Source organism: Lissotriton vulgaris, chromosome 6 (genome assembly GCF_964263255.1).
Source record: "Lissotriton vulgaris chromosome 6, aLisVul1.2, whole genome shotgun sequence".
Lineage (NCBI taxonomy): Eukaryota > Metazoa > Chordata > Amphibia > Caudata > Salamandridae > Lissotriton > Lissotriton vulgaris.
This window is the reverse complement of record NC_141694.1, coordinates 1106840625-1106849517: the sequence shown is the minus strand read 5'-3', so window position 1 is coordinate 1106849517 and position 8893 is coordinate 1106840625.

Genomic DNA, 8893 nt, shown 5'->3' with positions numbered 1-8893 from the left:
TTGTATGAAACCGTCTCAAGTGATAGCGGGCATTGGTATGAACTAAAAGGACCTGATTCACAAAGTTAACTTACACTTGTCAGTTTCTTGACTAGTTTTGGCTATTAACAAAGGGCCTCATTCACAAAAGTAACTTACACTTTTGAGTAATTCATACTTTTGTGTAAGTTTACAACTTTTTGCTTATTTACAAAACCAGAGTGTAAGTTACTATTTAAAAAAAACAGTTGTAAGTCCAGCACCACACATATGGCCAACCGCTGGTATTGCAATACCATTGCACAAAAAATAATGGATGTAGGGAATTAAAGTATTACCCTAATGGAAATGTTAAATTAAATGATATTATTTTAAATAGTTAAAAACATAAATAAATATAATGGAATATAAAAAATATATAAATCCTACACAGTTATTTATTTATTTATAAAATATTTTCATACCCTATTTTGTTTAAAACATATAACAATACCTATTATTAAACTATAACCAAATTAATTTTAATTAATTATTTACATAACTTTCAATAACTAAACATATTAAAAATATATGTTTTCTTTTGGTGTGAATTTATTTTTCAATTTAATCTTCAGAATTATTTTTTTTATTTTTTTTATTTTCTATTTAATATATTTCTGTTGTTTAAAGTTTAATTGAAAATTGTAAATAGTGCTGTAGCATTTTTTATTGTGTTGTACATTTAAAATAAATAAACCAAATTAATTTACATTAATATTTTAAAATATTTTTAGAATTTATTTTTGAGTTAACTAAAAAAATCAAAACATTTCTCTATACTTGTGTAAAGGACGTTTGCCCTTACCCACCCAGCGGTGGTGTGCTTCTTCATGGGGCCCCTCCTCACTTTGGTAGAAGATTCTACCAATATATGTTATAACTCTGGTGAATGGGTAGCTCTTGAGGAGGAAATTGTCAGCTACTGTGTGGTTGTGGGGGCCTAGAATTTCAGGTGTGGAATGAACCTAATGTTGATTGCAGAAGGGACATTTGTTTAAACTACCTACTGGTAGACTAACACATTTTATTTGGGCTTCCAGGGTGAAGGATTAAAATTAAGGGGAGTTATTCAACTCTTATTGTGGGGTAGACCTGTTTCAGCCTGTCTCAATGCCCTAAACAAGTGTCTGGTAGTTTAAATATTTGCTACTACCAAAAAGATGTGCACCTGTGGTGGGCCCACCTGGGACCTCGCCTTGGGGCTCCTTGTGCACAGCAGCTGTCCTTCAACTCATTGAAGCTTAGCCCCAAAGGCCTCAGCACTAGCGATGGCTAGGAATGGATGTGATGCTCACGATCGATCTATTTTCAAGACTAGTTGATTTAGCAAGTGCTCTGTTACCCCTTCATTAGGGGATTCTGTCTTCTAAGGCAACCATACTTCTGTCTGTATCAACCAAAAGCTTTTCTGGGGTCTGCTTAGCATTGTTGTCTTAATCTAGTGTTTGGTTCATCCAGTTCTGCTTACCAGAAGTAGCCCACTAGGCGCTTGAATTTAAGACCGGCTCCACATCAGCCAGCTGGTCTTCTTACCCATTTAAAGTTTCAGAATAAGGGGCTGGACACATTCCCCTACTTTTTCCACCCATCTGTGAAAGATGAGGGACAGTGACCCACCTTTATGGTGCTTTACTTTGTGGTTTCTTGTTTGGGGTTGTTGGGGGGGGGGTGGAGGGAGGTGGGGAGGTTGTGGTGCTTCCTTTGGGGATGTTGGGGGGTACAGGTGTAGGATACGGGTAGTTGGAGGGGAGGGCGGGCGAGGGGGGGTTCCAGGTCCAGGGGGTTCCACAATGTTGAGTGGATGGGCGGCTCAAGTGGCGCGAGGCTGGCCTTCGCGGGGCGCGCCTCGGCCTGGTCCCGGGGCACGGCCGTGAAGACAGGCATGCATCGGGGGTCGAGGTTGGTGCTCGGGCATGGAGGACTGGGTGGGCAGGAACGGGGAGTGCGGTTGATGGTTTATGGCTGCTACTGAGGTGCGCATCCTCTCACTGAACGTGAGAGGCCTTAACAACCCTACAAAACGCAAGGCGGTACTGTCGTGCCTCGAGCACTCACAGGCCGACATCTGTCTCCTGCAAGAGAGGCACCTACTGCAGAAAGATTGTATGCGCATGAAATCACACCTCTTCCCACACCAGTTTTTTTCATCCGCACCACACAAGAAAGCTGGGGTGGCTATACTGGTGGCGAGAAAGTTCCGGGGGCGGGTCCTGCGACAGGGAGCGGAGATAAAGGGGAGACTCTTATCTTGCCACTTCACGCTGGGGGGATATGACTTTACGGTCTGTTCGGCCTATGCCCCCAATGAGGGACAGGAGGGCTTCTTCCATGAGGCGCTCAGCCTGCTGGCGGCCTCGGCTGATAGACACATACTACTGGGGGGGGATCTCAACCTCGTGTTTGACACTGCCCTAGATAGATCGGCGCAGTGCTCCACACAGGCGGGGTCCTTGTCGGTGGGAGGGTTGACACGTCTGAATGACCTAGGTATGGTGGATCTTCGGCGGAGTTTCCATCCGGGCACCAGGGCCTACTCCTATTTTTCGAATGCACACCGCACTTACGCCAGATTAGATTATTTCTTGGCCTCTACTTCCCTACATACCCTCACCTCCGCAGTCGAGATAGGCGTTGCATCCCTCTCTGACCATGCCCCCCTGCTGGCCACCTTCCTCTTCCCACCGATGCAGCGGCCGCCCCGGTGCTGGCGTCTGTGGGACACACTGCTGCACCGCAAAGAAGTGCCGGGGAAAATTGCGGAGGCGATCCGAGATTACCTACTCCACAACACCACAGCAGACACTTCCCCGACCACACACTGGGCGGCCCTGAAAGCAGTCCTCAGGGGAGAATTCATAGCCTTATCTGCAGCGGAGAATAGAGCGCGAGCTGAGAAGAGGGAAGAACTAACACAGAAAGTCAGGGAACTGGAGGGTATGCATCAGAGGACGTGTGCGCCGAGGATCTGGAGGCAGTTGACTCTGGCGAGAAAACAGTTAAGCGCGCTAGATCAGGACAGGGCGGAATTTGCGGCGCTGAGGGTACACCACATGTACTACACTGGGGGGGACAGGTGCGGGCGCCTTCTGGGTCGGGCACTTAGAGAGAAACGTCAGCGCCAGGCAGTGCAGGAAATCACACTAGCCGGGGGTGGAATAGCCACGGAAGATAGCGACATCGCAGCCGCATTCGGCGCATTTTACACCTCATTGTATTCGGGGGAAACGCTAGACCTAGAGGCGAGCGACCCTTTTTTGGACTCTGCCCACCTGCCCGCACTTACCGCAGAGCAAGCAGCGACCCTAGACAGCGACATAAGGCCCGAGGAGGTGATCTCGGCCATCTCTCGGCTTCGGCAGGGGAAGGCTCCGGGGCCGGATGGCTTCACGGCCCTCTTTTATAAGAAATTCTGCACCCAGCTGGTGCCGCTCCTTACCAAGCTTTTCAATCAATTCTCCGACCCCGGGGCCATCACGGAAGATTTGCTAGATGCCACCATTTCTGTGATCCCGAAACCGGGCAAGGATAAGGAGAGCTGTGCAGCATATAGGCCCATCTCGCTTCTTAATATCGACTTGAAACTATATACCAGTATCCTCGCTAAGAGGCTCGGACTGCTGATGCCGAGGCTGATCGACCCGGACCAGACGGGGTTCATCTCGGAGCGCCAAACCATCGACAACACCAAAAGGGCACTGCACCTTATAGAAAAAGCCACGCGCACGGAGGGGGAATACATGCTGTTGTCTATCGATGCAGAAAAGGCCTTCGACCGTGTCCATTGGCTGTACTTAGAACGAGTGTTGATGCGGGCTGGATTAGGCGACCGTTTTTGGGCCTGGGTGCTCAACTGCTACTCTAGACCCTCGGCGACAGTGCGGGTCAACGGGTTCTCATCGCCCCGTTTCCCTATAGAACGGGGTACGAGGCAGGGCTGCCCCCTCTCCCCATTACTATTCGCCTTATATATGGAACCCCTGGCACAGGTGATACGCCTTACTCCGGAGATCCACAGCATCAAGATGGGTGCCTTCACACACACCATAAGCTTATATGCGGATGATGTCCTGCTCTCCCTCTCCGCCCCACGTGAATCCCTCCCTGCCTGTGTAGCGGTACTCAACACTTTTGCAGGGGTGGCTGGGTTTAAAGTCAACCTCAGTAAATCTGTAGCGCTCGACCTCTCTCTAGAGGAGTCCACGAGAATATTCCTAGAGGGCCTCTTCCCCTTCCCGTGGGCGTCGGAGGCGGTACAGTACTTGGGCATACAATTAGCGCCGACCTTGCAGGGTACGGTTCGCAGAAACTACGCGAAACTGAGAACCACGATTAGATCGGAGCTGGGTAGATGGAGGCACCTGCCGCTGTCCTGGCTAGGCAAAGTAGCGGCTATTAAAATGACAATCTTGCCGCAAATACTCTATCTATTCAGGGCTATCCCCATGCGGCCGCCGGAAGGGTGGATTCGCCAAACGCAGGCGGAACTAGCCAACTTCATTTGGAATGGGCGACGTCCGCGTATGAAGCTGCGCCTGGCGATGCTGCCTCCCGAACAGGGAGGGTTGGGCCTCCCGGATCTGCTTTTATACTTCCAAGCGGCGCAGTTACGGACGCTCGTGGAGTGGAGCAAATGGGAGTCAGAGAAGCACTGGCTCTTCCAAGATCAGGCAGTGGCCGGTTGCACCCTGCAGGAAGTGCCCTTCTTAAGGCGGCGCCATCGACCCCCGAATCTCTATGCCTCCTTCATTACGAGGACGCCTCTGGAGGTCTGGGACCAGGTGAACGTAGCACACGACCTGACGTCCTTCCCATCCCCATTGACTCCCCTAGTGTCCAATCCGGACTTTGGCCCCGGCATGGATGCGAAGGCTTTTGCGAAATGGGGCCCTGCGGGATGCAAAGTGTTGTACCACATCTAGGCCGAGGGGGGTGCTATCCCCTTTGATGCCCTCCGTCGGGAATTTGGTCTGCCGGAAGAGGAACGCCTTCGTTATTTTCAGATAAGACACTGGGCGCTACAACCGAACGTCAGAGCTGGGGCTGATCGCAGACTCAGTGAATATGAATACTGGCTGCTCTCCCGAAAGACTGACCGTGGCCTTATTTCGGATCTTTACCGCATGCTCCTGGGCAGGTACGCACACATCCATAATGCAGGCAGAGCGAGGTGGGAAAGAGATCTAGAACGCACGTTGAGTAACAAAGAATGGGAAGGCATCTGTTACAGGGCCCGTCACTCCGCGCACCACATGGGGCTGACGGACACTCTCACAAAACTGGCCACATACTGGTACTATACCCCTGAAAAACTACACGAGATAGACCACACTAGGGATGCGCTCTGCTGGCGAGGCTGCGGGGAGACGGGTACACTGGTACACTTACTGTGGAGCTGCTCCCGCCTGCAGGCTTACTGGACTCAGGTTCTAGATGAAGTAGATTTACACTTGGACACCACTATCCCGAGGTTCCCCCCTTATGTACTGCTAGGCTCCCCCAATCCCATCACATATCCCCTACGCTCCCATAGAGGACGGCTGATAGCCGTAGCCCTGGGCTCGGCGATACAGAATATCCTCACTTACTGGCGTACCACGCATATCCCCACGTTTCAAGGTTGGCTGCATCGCCTCTGGTACGTCCTGGGGATGGAGAAACTGTCTCTGATTGCAAAGGGGGAGGGGGACAAATATCCCGAACTGTGGCAGCCCTCCTTGACCCTTCTGGCCTCCGAATTCAGAGAGGTGACCTGCCCTAGATATCTACGCCTGTTGCGGCGGACCCAACCGGAGGACACGAACACGGAGGCATGAACGACCATAGTGACGAACTATGAACATGGACCTGGAACAGGGGTGGGGGGTGGGTAGGCCGGGGGGTGGCGGGTACGGGGATGTTTCGTTGTGTTTTGGTTCCTTACCCTATCTGGACACTATTCAGCTTTTTGGGACATGGACTCCATTGCGAAAGCCGTTGTGTGGACGCGACGCCCTTTTCTGTGGCGTCTCCATGGCTGGGACTCAGAGACATTCTACTGGCACTGGGGCACTGGGACGGGGTCCTTGCCACGCACATGTCCAAGCTCCCCACACCCCCTTTTCCCTGTTTGGACTGTTTTATAAAAGCTGTATTGACGCTGGCCGGGCTGAATGTTGATGCCAGACCAGCCTATGAAGCGTTTTTGTATGATGTACTGACTTTACAGCACAATAAACAAAGTTTATACATAAAGTTTCAGAATAGACAGATATTTTCAGGACCAAGATCTCTAATAATTAGCTTTACTACAAAACATTGATTTTTAAGCACCATCTATCCTAATCAAAACCCCTGAGGCCACCAGCTACTAGATAGTTTGATTAGTCATTCCTCCCTATACCCAGGACAGAAAACAGAATGGCATGCCAGGATTTTCACAGACCTCCGCCAGCATTTCCTCTTCCTTATTCCTGCCTACGCATAGTTTATCATCTTTTGGAACCTACTACACCCATGTGTTCCATTTCCCTGAAAGAGCGGGAGAGATGGACTTGTTGTTTACCCACAAGTTCAGGTCCACAGTGGATATCAGCCCTGGGCCCCTGGAATGCCCTGGAAATGTTGAGCCATTTTGGGGCAGTTTGTGAGCAGATGTATGCAGAGTCAGTTCATCTCAGGCTTCCCAGCCCTGATTGGCCCAGTTCAAGCCCCGAAAAGCTGGGTGTGCAAAGTCCTGCCTGCATAGCATGACCTAAATATACATGCTTACCAACTCTGCTGTATAATATTTTCCCAGAAAGTGTTAACATGTACAAATTTGGAGGTAATACTAACGCAAGAATATGCTGCATTACACCACATAATTTGCCTTTTCCTGCCCCATAATTTAGTCACCCCTGCAGCACAAATTCGTCCTCCCATGCTGCATAATTCAAGTGGCCCTGCTTATAATAAACTACTTTGTCTCCACTATCATGGTACAAACCGTGGTTCTTGATGAGGACAATATTTCACACTTGCATCAAGGCACCTAAAAATCCCTCATTTCCAGTATCTCATCAAGAGGACCTGCTCATCACCAACACAAGTCTTTTCGTGCTCAGCCATGTTGATAAACAACTCTACTTGGCAGCATCGCCTCAGAAAGCAAATGTATGGATCTGTAAGCTCTTAGTAACTTATGTTGACAGCTCTGCAGAGAAAGTACGTCCTGTAGATAACATTTATTTCTGGGAGAAATGTATCCAAAGGCAGCTACTGGTTTCAAAATAGTTCTGAGTTTATATTGGCATTAGATTACTGTTGCGTAGCCAGTTGTACTTATGAGAGCATGAGCTTATATTGGACGAGGGGGGGTTGTTTTGGGTGTTCATCTATTTCTCTTCCTCTTACATTGATTTTTTTTGTGTTGTAGTTTTATACTGCAATAATTTGAAATAACAAGTCCACAGTAAGGTATACCAGTTGGAGAGTAGCAGACAATATAATGCAATTGAAGAGCATCAGATAAAAGAATGCACTGCAAGTCAATCAGGGAAGGGAGGAGTAGAAATGAGCAGAGGGGAGGTATAGCACCCACGACATTCGCGGTATAAGCGAGTCCACCACTCGACGTTGTGATGCGTCTTTCTAGGTATGAAGGGTTGATGAGTCAACGTCCTGGGCCATCCTGAGAGGGGATAGCAGGAGCCAAGATTCTGAGCAGCGTTGAGGTGATGGGGCCAAAGTGGGTCAGGAGGGGGGTGAGGTGGAGTGGATCCAGTTTGCCAGAACGGCTGGGCCCATGGATGTCTGGCGGAGGAGATATGATAGCCTCCACTTCGCACAGTGGAACAGTGGGTAGCGAGAGTGACGTTGGTGGAGTTCCCCCAAAAGGAGTGGTTTGCATATATACATCTGTACCTCTGTAAATTTGTGCATCTGAATGCCCGGTATAGTAAAAAATTAATTGAGAGGGGTATGGAAAATGTGAGGGGGAGGATGGGGGGACCGACAGGACACCGGCTGGTGGGTGGGGGGTACGGAGTGGGATTCCCATGGCAGCGTTAGGGCGTAGCTGGCAGTGTGCGGAGTTGCCTCCATCCTATGCTTCAAGGGTCATCTCGTAAGAAAGGAGCCCATGTCTGCATGAACACCTCCGCCTGGTCTTCCAGGTTGTATATGACTCGTTCATGTGACGCAGTTTGTATCATTGCCACTATCCAATTCTCCGGTGATAGGGGCATGGACGACTTCCACTGGCGGAGGGCACAGATCTTGGCTGCTGCAAGGGTTGTGTGGAGGAGGCGGAGATGCGGCCCGGAGAGGTCCGAGGGAGACCCGGTATTGGGAAGGAGAATGACGGCAGCGGAGCGGTGAGGTCGTAGTGGCATGGATGCTCCCAGGGTATCCTCAACGTAGGCCCAAAGGGGTGGATGGAGGGACACTCACAGAGGATGTGAGTGATACTGCATCGAGTATTCTCGCATCTCCAGCAGTTCACATGGGGAAGGAGGGCTTCCCTGTTCAGTTTTGTTGGTGTCCAGTGCCATTCATGGAGCGTCTTGAAGAGGCAGAATTTCAAGCGGGCATTCTGGGTGGCCCTGTCTAAGGCGTCTAGGATATTCGACCAGTCAGTTCAGTTCAGTTCAAATAACTTTATTCGATTCAGTTGAATCATAAAAGTTTACATACATTCATTAAACAATAAGATAAGAAATACTTGAGACAATTTTGTACAAAGGGGAAGAGGCTCATACCATTCTGCAACACATTTATACAAAATATTAAAAAGCCCTAAAATCTATTTTAAAAAAGTGTTCATTTTAGAACTCGTAGTGTTTCCTGATTAAAAATCAATTCTAAGGAAGTTTAGCACAGCACTAGATATAACAACAGTAGATAGCGACCGCAGATA